Source organism: Oncorhynchus keta, unplaced genomic scaffold, assembly GCF_023373465.1.
Source record: "Oncorhynchus keta strain PuntledgeMale-10-30-2019 unplaced genomic scaffold, Oket_V2 Un_contig_21141_pilon_pilon, whole genome shotgun sequence".
In the NCBI taxonomy this organism is placed as follows: Eukaryota; Metazoa; Chordata; class Actinopteri; order Salmoniformes; family Salmonidae; genus Oncorhynchus; species Oncorhynchus keta.
In genome coordinates this window covers 1-12457 of record NW_026282331.1, presented here as the reverse complement: position 1 = coordinate 12457, position 12457 = coordinate 1, and the positions used below count along the sequence as shown (strand labels likewise).

The 12457-nt window shown below is 48.3% G+C and overlaps 1 long non-coding RNA gene across 1 annotated transcript; it reads left to right on the top strand.

The window, feature by feature from the left end:
* The first annotated feature begins 660 nt into the window (after positions 1–660).
* Positions 661–1742, top strand: LOC127920905 (uncharacterized). Its single transcript, XR_008107928.1, has 4 exons — positions 661–757; positions 1280–1494; positions 1538–1666; positions 1710–1742. It is a non-coding gene; the product is annotated as an uncharacterized LOC127920905 (long non-coding RNA).
* Positions 1743–12457: the final 10715 nt, after the last annotated feature.

Sequence of the window (12457 nt, the reverse complement as noted above, 5' to 3'; positions counted from 1 at the left end):
TGTAGGTTTTAGACTCCAACCCTGTTCCTGGAGAGCTACCTCCTGTAGGGTTTTAATAGGGTTTAACTCTGTTCCTGGAGAGACCCTCCTGTAGGGTTTTAACTAACCCTGTTCCTGGAGAGTGCTACCTCCTGTAGGGTTTAACTCCAACCCTGTTCCTGGAGAGCTACCTCCTGTAGGGTTTTAATTCCAACCCTGTTCCTGGAGAGCTACCCTCCTGTAGGGTTTGAACTCCAACCTACCTGGAGTAGTACCACTCCTAATAGGGAATAACCCTGGGTGGCATCTTCCTGTGGTTTGAATTCCAACCCTGTTCCTGGAGTACAGTGCTACCTCCTGCAGGGTTTTAATAAACAGAGCAGGATCCTTATTCTACATGAACATGTTCCTGGAAACATGGAATGCAACCCTGTTCCTGGAGAGCTACAGTGAACTCAGAATGTTCCTGGAGAGCAGCTCCTATTCCAACCCTGACCACAGCAGCAGAACTCCAACCCTGTTCCTGGAGAGCTATCCCCAGAGGTTGTTCCTGGAGAGCTACCACAGGTTTTAACTCCAACCCTTTCCTGGATGGCTCCTGTAGGGTTTTAGACCAACCCTGTTCCTGGAGAGCTACCCTCCTGTAGGTTTTAACTCCAACCCTGTTCCTGGAGTGCTACCCTCCTGTAGGGTTTTAGACTCCAACCCTGTTCCTGGAGAGCTACCCTCCTGTAGGTTTTAACTCCAACCCTGTTCCTGGAGAGCTACCCTCCTGTAGGTTTTAACTCCAACCCTGTTCCTGGAGAGCTACCCTCCTGTAGGGTTTTAACTCCAACCCTGTTCCTGGAGAGCTACCCTCCTGTAGGGTTTTAACTCCAACCCTGTTCCTGGAGAGCTACCCTCCTGTAGGGTTTTAACTCCAACCCTGTTCCTGGAGAGCTACCCTCCTGTAGGGTTTAACTCCAACCCTGTTCCTGGAGAGCTACCCTCCTGTAGGGTTTTAACTCCAACCCTGTTCCTGGAGAGCTACCCTCCTGTAGGTTTTAACTCCAACCCTGTTCCTGGAGAGCTACCCTCCTGTAGGGTTTCCTGTACTCCAACCCTGTTCCTGGAGAGCTACCCTCCTGTAGGTTTTAACTCCAACCCTGTTCCTGGAGTGCTACCCTCCTGTAGGTTTTAACTCCAACCCTGTTCCTGGAGAGCTACCCTCCTGTAGGGTTTAACTCCAACCCTGTTCCTGGAGCTACCCTCCTGTAGGGTTTAACTCCAACCCTGTTCCTGGAGAGCTACCCTCCTGTAGGTTTTAACTCCAACCCTGTTCCTGGAGAGCTACCCTCCTGTAGGTTTTAACTCCAACCCTGTTCCTGGAGAGCTACCCTCCTGTAGGTTTTAACTCCAACCCTGTTCCTGGAGAGCTACCCTCCTGTAGGTTTTAACTCCAACCCTGTTCCTGGAGAGCTACCCTCCTGTAGGTTTTAACTCCAACCCTGTTCCTGGAGAGCTACCCTCCTGTAGGTTTTAACTCCAACCCTGTTCCTAGAGAACTACCCTCCTGTAGGTTTTAACTCCAACCCTGTTCCTGGAGAGCTACCCTCCTGTAGGTTTTAACTCCAACCCTGTTCCTGGAGAGCTACCCTCCTGTAGGTTTTAACTCCAACCCTGTTCCTGGAGAGCTACCCTCCTGTAGGTTTTAATTCCAACCCTGTTCCTGGAGTGCTACCCTCCTGTAGGTTTTAACTCCAACCCTGTTCCTGGAGTGCTACCCTCCTGTAGGGTTTTAGACTCCAACCCTGTTCCTGGAGTGCTACCCTCCTGTAGGTTTTAATTCCAACCCTGTTCCTGGAGTGCTACCCTCCTGTAGGTTTTAATTCCAACCCTGTTCCTGGAGTGCTACCCTCCTGTAGGTTTTAATTCCAACCCTGTTCCTGGAGTGCTACCTCCTGTAGGTTTTAGACCCTAACCCTGTTCCTGTAGGGTTTTAGTGTTACCCTCCTGTAGGTTTTAATTCCAACCTGTTCCTGGAGTGAACAGTGGTGACCAAGACATGTTGTCCTCCATTTTGTTTTACCAAGACAGGACCAGTGGTGACCATACCAGATAAATGTAAGACATGTTGTCCTCCATTTTGTTTTTTACCAAGACAGGACCACTGGTGACCAAGACATGTTGTCCTCCATTTTGTTTTACCAATACAGGACCACTGGTGACCAAGACATGTTGTCCTCCATTTTGTTTTACCAAGACAGGAACACTGGTGACCAAGACATGTTGTCCTCCATTTTGTTTTACCAAGACAGGACCAGTGGTGACCATACCAGATGAATTTAAGACATGTTGTCCTCCATTTTGTTTTACCAATACAGGAACACTGGTGACCAAGACATGTTGTCCTCCATTTTGTTTTACCAAGACAGGACCAGTGGTGACCATACCTGATGAATATAAGACATGTTGTCCTCCATTTTGTTTTACCAAGACAGGAACACTGGTGACCATACCTGATGAATATAAGACATGTTGTCCTCCATTTTGTTTTACCAAGACAGGAACACTGGTGACCATACCAGATGAATATAAGACATGTTGTCCTCCATTTTGTTTTACCAAGACAGGAACACTGGTGACCAAGACATGTTGTCCTCCATTTTGTTTTACCAAGACAGGACCAGTGGTGACCATGTTGTCCTCCATTTTGTTTTACCAAGACAGGACCACTGGTGACCATACCTGATAAATGTAAGGACATGTTGTCCTCCATTTTGTTTTACCAAGACAGGACCACTGGTGACCATACCTGATAAATGTAAGGACATGTTGTCCTCCATTTTGTTTTACCAAGACAGGAACACTGGTGACCATACCTGATGAATATAAGACATGTTGTCCTCCATTTTGTTTTACCAATACAGGAACACTGGTGACCAAGACATGTTGTCCTCCATTTTGTTTTACCAAGACAGGAACACTGGTGACCATACCAGATGAATATAAGACATGCTGGGAATGTAGAAAAGTAATAATACAGTACATGAATTACACAGGGGTAAAATCTTACAAACATTTAATATCTATACTGACGCTTAAACTATTCCACAGAGACTTAAATGTATAACATTTCATGCAAATGCACAAACACATTGATCAATGCAGGCGAGCAGCACTCCATTGTAGACCGTGTTCTAAACGGCACACTCTTCCCTATACAGTGCACTACTTTTGACTAGACTTATAATCAAAGTAGTGCACTAAAATAGTGAATAGGGTGCCATTTGGGACCTCCCCTTTTAAAAGTAGTAATCGCTGAAGAGTTGACAAGTTTAAAATTAAATTAATTTGTACTGTCAGACAGTTCAGTTCAGAGTTTCAATTTTCAACGAAGAGTAAAGTCAAGTAGATCCTTCAACTCCTCCTCTACTTTTCCACGAGCTTACAGTTATTATAAATGTTTTGTTCTGTTATCTCTAACCTAAAAAAAAAATACATCATTTTAATAAAAAGCCTTTGCAGGAATTACCGTTGGTAGTTTTCCGTTATGTTTCAAGTTCAACCTTCCGTCCACATTTATTCCATCAATAAGTCATCAGTCATATAAGTTGGCGGCGGTCAGGTAAGGTTCCATCCATCAGAGGTTTCAGAAGCCGAAGAGTTTGTCTGTGTTGCCAGATCTGTGTGTTTGGAATATTTAAGAGTCTTGCCGAACAATGGCTGCAATTCTAAAGATGTTCCCAAGATCATCTGCTTTCACAGTTGATCAGTGTCAATTGATTGTGAGGCCTAAATCCAATCCGAATTCAATCAATTAGTCAAATCTAACCCATCTAAGTCAGTGCCATGTCTCAGTTCTCCAAAATCACCCTGATTAACAGTATCACCCATCACAGGCCTCCAGTTGAAGGGTGTGTCTGCATTGGCTGTTTCAGGTCTGTGTGTTTAAAAGCCTCGTCACAAAATCAAAAATGAAACAAATCCAGCATTTGAAGAGTACGTAGACTTGTAGTTTGGCTGCTTCATCTGCTGGGTCCCATCCCCAGTCCCAGTCCCATCCCCAGTCCCATCCCCAGTCCCAGTCCCCAGTCCCAGTCCCAGTCTTGTCCCAGTCCCAGTCTTGTCCCATTTGAAGAGTACGTAGACTTGTAGTTTGGCTCTGCTGCTTCATCTGCTGGGTCCCATCCCTAGTCCCAGTCCCATCCCCAGACCCATCCCCAGTCCCAGTCCCCAGTCCCAGTCCCAGTCTTGTCCCAGTCCCAGTCTTGTCCCATTTGAAGAGTAGTCGTAGACTTGCAGTTTGGCTGCTTCATCTGTTGGGGGTCGCAATCTGCTGGGTCCCCATCCCCCATCCCCATCCCCAGTCCCAGTCCCAGTCCCAGTCACACCCCAGTCCCAGTCAGGCCCCAGTCTCAGTCTTGTCCCAGTCCCAGTCTTGTCCCAGTCCCAGTCTTGTCCCAGTCCCAGTCTTGGCCCAGTCCGTCTTGTCCCAGTCCTACCCCAGTCCCAGTTTTGTCCCAGTCTTTCCCCAGTCCCAGTCTTGTCCCAGTCTTGCCCCAGCCCCAGTCTTGCCCCAGCCCCAGTCTTGTCCCAGTCCCAGTCTTGGCCCAGTCCGTCTTGTCCCAGTCCTACCCCAGTCCCAGTTTTGTCCCAGTCTTTCCCCAGTCCCAGTCTTGTCCCAGTCTTGCCCCAGCCCCAGTCTTGCCCCAGCCCCAGTCTTGTCCCAGTCTCCCAGTCCCAGTTTTGTGGTGTGGTGTCAGATGTTAGTGGTAATAGAGTGTGTGGTGTGGTGTCAGATTTGAGTGGTAATAGAGTGTGTGGTGTCAGATATTAGTGGTAACAGAGTGTGTGGTGTCAGATATTAGTGGTAATAGAATGTGTGGTGTCAGATGTTAGTGGTAATAGAATGTGTGGTGTCAGATCTAAGTGGTAATAGAATGTGTGGTGTCAGAAATTAGTGGTAATAGAATGTGTGGTGTCAGATGTTAGTGGTAATAGAGTGTGTGGTGTCAGATATTAGTGGTAATAGAATGTGTGGTGTCAGATATTAGTGGTAATAGAGTGTGTGGTGTCAGATATTAGTGGTAATAGAGTGTGTGGTGTCAGATATTAGTGGTAATAGAGTGTGTGGTGTCAGATATTAGTGGTAATAGAGTGTGTGGTGTCAGATATTAGTGGTAATAGAATGTGTGGTGTCAGATATTAGTGGTAATAGAGTGTGTGGTGTCAGATGGTGCCAGATATTAGTGGTAATAGAATGTGTGGTGTCAGATATTAGTGGTAATAGAGTGTGTGGTGTCAGATATTAGTGGTAATAGAGTGTGTGGTGTCAGATATTAGTGGTAATAGAGTGTGTGGTGTGTCAGATATTAGTGGTAATAGAGTGTGTGGTGTCAGATATTAGTGGTAATAGAGTGTGTGGTGTCAGATATTAGTGGTAATAGAGTGTGGTGTCAGATATTAGTGGTAATAGAGTGTGTGGTGTCAGATATTAGTGGTAATAGAGTGTGTGGTGTCAGATATTAGTGGTAATAGAATGTGTGGTGTCAGATATTAGTGGTAATAGAGTGTGTGGTGTCAGATATTAGTGGTAATAGAGTGTGTGGTGTCAGATATTAGTGGTAATAGAGTGTGTGGTGTCAGATATTAGTGGTAATAGAGTGTGTGGTGTCAGATATTAGTGGTAATAGAGTGTGTGGTGTCAGATATTAGTGGTAATAGAGTGTGTGGTGTCAGATATTAGTGGTAATAGAGTGTGTGGTGTCAGATATTAGTGGTAATAGAACGTGTGGTGTCAGATATTAGTGGTAATAGAGTGTGTGGTGTCAGATATTAGTGGTAATAGAGTGTGTGGTGTCAGATATTAGTGGTAATAGAGAGTGTGGTGTCGTGTGGTGTCAGATATTAGTGGTAATAGAGTGTGTAGTTGAGAAGTTCTCCATGCGGATGCGCACCACCTTCTCCTGTGGGGTGGAGGGTAGAGGAACCGACAGGTGAACACCTGGCGACAGGCCTTCCGGAAGTTCTCTGACAGAAAGGCGTACAGGATGGGGTTGATGCAGGAGTTCCCGTACGCCAGGCAGTGGGAGATGATCCGTAACGCGAAAAGAGGCGTCGTTGAGCGGGAACACTCCAAACTCCACCCACATGGCGATGACGTGATGAGGCATCCAACAGGTCAGGAAGGCTGCGACCACCAGGAGGACCGTCTGGGCTGTCTGGAGGAGTAGGGGGGTAGAGGAGGGGGAGGGGAGGGGGAGGGGGATGGAGAGGGAGGGGAGGGGGGGAGAGGGAGGAGGGGGGGGAGAGGGGAGGAGGGAGGGAGGGGGAGGGGAGAGGGAGGGGAGGAGGGGGGAGGGGGAGGAGGGGGGAGGAGGGGGGGGAGGAGGAGGGAGGGGAGGAGGGGGAGGAGAGGGGAGGAGGGGGATAGGGGAGGGAGGGGGGGATGGGTGAGAGGGGGGAGGGGGGAGGGAGAGGGAGGGGAGGGGGAGGAGGGAGGAGGGGGAGGAGGGGAGGAGGAGGGGGAGGGAGGGGAGGGGGAGGAGGGAGGAGGGGGAGAAGGGAGGGGGGAGAAGGGAGGGGGGGAGGAGGAGGGGATGAGGGAAGGGGAGGAGGGAGATGGGGAGGAGGGAGGAGAAGGGAGGGGGAGGGAGAGGGAGGAGGGGAGGAGGGGGGAGTGAGGGAGAGAGATGGAGAGATGGGGAGGAGGGAGGAGAGGGGAGTGGGGGAGGAAGGAGAGGGGGAGATGGGGAGGAGGGAGGGAGATGGGGAGGGAGAGGAGGAGGGGAGGGGGAGGAGGAGGAGATGGATGTTTATTAATGTGCTCCGATGAAGACTGTTTTCCCTAGGCAGACGTTAGAAGTAATACGAGAGGTTAACTCCAAGCTGTGACTGATTACAGAGTCCCACATCACCAGGGCACTCACAGTATCTGATATTCGAGAGAGTCTGATAATAATAATAATAATATATAATAATAATAAGAGTCTGATCAGGAGAGAGAGAAGGGAGAGAGAGAACTGGCAACAATGTGCCTCATCAAACAATAGAAAAGATGCCTCACAACCTCCCCAATTCATCATTGAGATGGTACTGTATGAGAGCTCTGTATCTGTAAAGTATATGTCTGCTTCAAAGGCTTGATGTCTCAGCCAGGGAAGTTTGCTGGTGAAATTTAATTGTTTAATTTCTAAAGAGCCACTCAGATTCACTTCAATATTAACAGTGTGTATGTAATGCCTAGGGGCCAGAGGCTTTCAACCAAATCATAATCCTACACATCTGATATGAGCAATACACTCAGTTTGATAAGGGTTCTTCAGCTGTCCCACATAGGAGAACCCTTTTTGGTGTCCAAGGAGAACCTTTTGGGTTCCAGGTAGAACCCTTTTTTTGACTCCCAGGTAGAACCTTTGGGTTCCACCCTCTGTGGAAAGGGTTCTACATAGAACTTAAAAGGGCTCTACCTGGACACCATAAAGTGTTCTACGCAGAACCAAACAGGGTTCTCCTATGGGGGACAACCAAAGAACCATTTCAGGTTCTAGATAGCACCTTTTAACTAAGAGTGTATTAGAACTGGTACTTTGCATATTGTAGTGTATTCCAGGTGTAGCCTTGACCGGGACACGAACCCAGGTCAGGAGTAGCCTTGACCGGGACACAAACCCAGGTCCAGGAGTAGCCTTGACCGGGACACGAACCCAGGTCCAGGAGTAGCCTTGACCGGGACACGAACCCAGGTCCAGGAGTAGCCTTGACCGGGACATGAACCCAGGTCCAGGGTAGCCTTGACCGGGACACGAACCCAGGTCCAGGGGTAGCCTTGACCGGGACACAAACCCAGGTCCAGGAGTAGCCTTGACCGGAACACGAACCCAGGTCCAGGAGTAGCCTTGACTGGGACACGAACCCAGGTCCAGGAGTAGCTTTGACCGGGACACAAACCCAGGTCCAGGGGTAGCCTTGACCGGGACACGAACCCAGGTCCAGGGGTAGCCTTGACCGGGACGCGAACCCAGGTCCAGTGGTAGCTTTGACCGGGACGCGAACCCAGGTCCAGGGGTAGCCTTGACCGGGACACGAACCCAGGTCCAGGGTAGCCTTGGCCGGGACACAACATTTACATTTAAGTCATTTAGCAGACGCTCTTATCCAGAGCGACTTACACGAACCCAGGTCCAGGAGTAGCCTTGACCGGGACACGAACCCAGTCCAGGAGTAGCTTTGACCGGGACACGACCCCAGGTCCAGGGGTAGCCTTGACCGGGACACGAACCCAGGTCCAGGGGTAGCCTTGACCGGGACGCGAACCCAGGTCCAGTGGTAGCTTTGACCGGGACGCGAACCCAGGTCCAGGGGTAGCCTTGACCGGGACACGAACCCAGGTCCAGGGGTAGCCTTGGCCGGGACACATTACATTACATTTACATTTAAGTCATTTAGCAGACGCTCTTATCCAGAGTGGTAGCGACTTACACGAACCCAGGTCAGGAGTAGCCTTGACCGGGACACGAACCCAAGTCCAGGAGTAGCTTTGACCGGGACACGAACCCAGGTCCAGGAGTAGCCTTGACCGGGACACGAACCCAGGCCAGGGGTAGCCTTGACCGGGACACGAACCCAGGTCCAGGGTAGCTTTGACCGGGACACGAACCCAGGTCCAGGGGTAGCCTTGACCGGGACACGAACCCAGGTCCAGGAGTAGCCTTGACCGGGACACGAACCCAGGTCCAGGAGGTAGCCTTGACCGGGACACGAACCCAGGTCCAGGAGTAGCCTTGACCGGGAAGCGAACCCAGGTCCAGTGGTAGCCTTGACCGGGACGCGAACCCAGGTCCAGGGGTAGCCTTTGACCGGGACGCGAACCCAGGTCCAGGGGTAGCCTTGACCGGGACGCGAACCCAGGTCCAGGGGTAGCCTTGACCGGGACACGAACAGGTCCAGGGGTAGCTTTGACCGGGACGCAAAGAACCCAGGTCCAGGAGTAGCCTTGACCGGGACACGAATCCAGGTCCAGCCAACACCTCAACCATTACGCCAAGAGGTCCAAACCTTTTTACAAGGTTGTTAGGTGTTAAGTTAAGGTCACTACAATATCTTGACTCTACAGTACTCACTGTCGTCAGGGTAACTGGTAGTACCAACTCTCAATTCCGCCCTCGCACTCTTCCAGCGCCCATCCATTCCCTCCATAGACACACGTTAGAGCAGCGAATGGGGTTACTGGTGGGTTCAGTCTATTTCACAGGTTCACTCTGTAGCAAACATAACAAAGCTAACTATGCAATTTACTGCTAGTCCTGGGCAACGCTGCTACTGCCGGGCTAATTGACTGGTAATTATGGTGATCTTCCTCTGGCACTAAGCAGCACGAAGAACTACAACACTGCTGAAACAAAGAACTACAACACTGCTGACACAAAGAACTACAACCCTGCTGACGCAAAGAACTACAACACTGCTGACACAAAGAACTACAACACTGCTGACACAGAGAACTACAACACTGCTGACACAAAGAACTACAACACTGCTGACACAGAGAACTACAACACTGCTGACACAAAGAACTACAACCCTCGTGAATCAAAGAACTACAACCCTGCTGACACAAAGAACTACAACACTGCTGACACAAAGAACTACAACACTGCTGACACAAAGAACTACAACCCTGCTGACACAAAGAACTACAACAACACTGCTGACACAAAGAACTACAACACTGCTGACACAAAGAACTACAACACTGCTGACACAAAGAACTACAACCCTGCTGACACAAAGAACTACAACACTGCTGACACAAAGAACTACAACCCTGCTGACACAAAGAACTACAACACTGCTGACACAAAGAACTACAACACTGCTGACACAAAGAACTACAACCCTGCTGACACAAAGAACTACAACACTGCTGACACAAAGAACTACAACACTGCTGACACAAAGAACTACAACACTGCTGACACAAAGAACTACAACAACACTGCTGACACAAAGAACTACAACAACACTGCTGACACAAAGAACTACAACCCTGCTGACACAAAGAACTACAACAACACTGCTGACACAAAGAACTACAACACTGCTGACACAAAGAACTACAACCCTGCTGACACAAAGAACTACAACACTGCTGACACAAAGAACTACAACCCTGCTGACACAAAGAACTACAACACTGCTGACACAAAGAACTACAACCCTGCTGACACAAAGAACTACAACAACACTGCTGACACAAAGAACTACAACCCTGCTGACACAAAGAACTACAACAACACTGCTGACACAAAGAACTACAACCCTGCTGACACAAAGAACTACAACAACACTGCTGACACAAAGAACTACAACAACACTGCTGACACAAAGAACTACAACCCTGCTGACACAAAGAACTACAACACTGCTGACACAAAGAACTACAACACTGCTGACACAAAGAACTACAACCCTGCTGACACAAAGAACTACAACAACACTGCTGACACAAAGAACTACAACCCTGCTGACACAAAGAACTACAACAACACTGCTGACACAAAGAACTACAACCCTGCTGACACAAAGAACTACAACAACACTGCTGACACAAAGAACTACAACAACACTGCTGACACAAAGAACTACAACCCTGCTGACACAAAGAACTACAACAACACTGCTGACACAAAGAACTACAACAACACTGCTGACACAAAGAACTACAACCCTGCTGACACAAAGAACTACAACAACACTGCTGACACAAAGAACTACAACCCTGCTGACAAAAGAACTACAACAACACTGCTGACACAAAGAACTACAACAACACTGCTGACACAAAGAACTACAACCCTGCTGATACAAGAACTACAAACACTGCTGACACAAAGAACTACAACCCTGCTGACACAAGAACTACAACCCTGCTGACACAAAGAACTACAACAACACTGCTGACACAAAGAACTACAACAACACTGCTGACACAAAGAACTACAACCCCTGCTGATACAAAGAACTACAAACACTGCTGACACAAAGAACTACAACCCTGCTGACACAAAGAACTACAACACTGCTGATACAAAGAACTACAACACTGCTGACACAAAGAACTACAACCCTCGTGAATCAAAGAACTACAACCCTGCTGACACAAAGAACTACAACACTGCTGATACAAAGAACTACAAACACTGCTGACACAAAGAACTACAACCCTCGTGAATCAAAGAACTACAACCCTGCTGACACAAAGAACTACAACACTGCTGATACAAAGAACTACAAACACTGCTGACACAAAGAACTACAACCCTCGTGAATCAAAGAACTACAACCCTGCTGATACAAAGAACTACAACACTGCTGACACAAAAGAACTACAACCCTCGTGAATCAAAGAACTACAACCCTGCTGACACAAAGAACTACAACACTGCTGACACAAGGAACTACACATTGTTAGAGACGCCACACGTCGTTTGCTGTCTGAATCGGTGTCCTATCAGATGGCAGACTGAATAATTGAAGGCATTGATCAACGTGATCAGTCTGCGGTGTTACACAAAGACCCAAACGATTCAGGAAGAACACTGAACGAGGATCCGAAACAGTCAATCATATTTTTGATGATAACATTTATATGAGATTCTATTTCAGGGGCGGTGCTTTTGCAAACACAATCTTCTGATGATGCCACACAAAGACAGGAGAAGCATTCTCTCTCTCTCTCTCTCTAACTCTCTGGAAGACGTCAATGGAGTTCTGGCATCAGCTCCCTGCCTGAAAGCCTCCCTGGTAGAGAACAATCTGTGTGTGTGTGTGTGTGTGTGTGTTTATGTGTGTGTGTGTGTGTGTGTCTGAACAGTCAAGTGTCTGTCTGGGCCTTTGTGTTTATATATATATGCCATTTAGCTGACGCTTTATCCAAAGCGACTTACAGTCATGTGTGCATACATTCTACGTATGGGTGGTCCCGGGAATCGAACCCACTACCCTGGCGCTACAAGCGCCATGCTCTACCAACTGAGCCACAGAAGGACCATGTTTCTCCTGGCTGTTGGTGGGCAGTTCAGCAAAAGGTAATTCAGCTACTCAGCATTGTAGGAGCAGCTACAGGTCCATCAAAACAACACTGATTACAGACCACGACACTTCAAACAACACTGATTACAGACCACGACACTTCAAACAACACCGAGTACAGACCACGACACTGCAAACAACATTGACTACAGACCAACACTGACTACAGACCAACACTGACTACAGACCACGACACTTCAAACAACACTGAGTACAGACCACGACACTTCAAACAACACTGACTACAGACCAACACTGACTACAGACCACGACACTTCAAACAACACTGACTACAGACCAACACTGACTACAGACCAACACTGACTACAGACCAACACTGACTACAGACCAACACTGACTACAGACCAACACTGACTACAGACCAACACTGACTACAGACCAC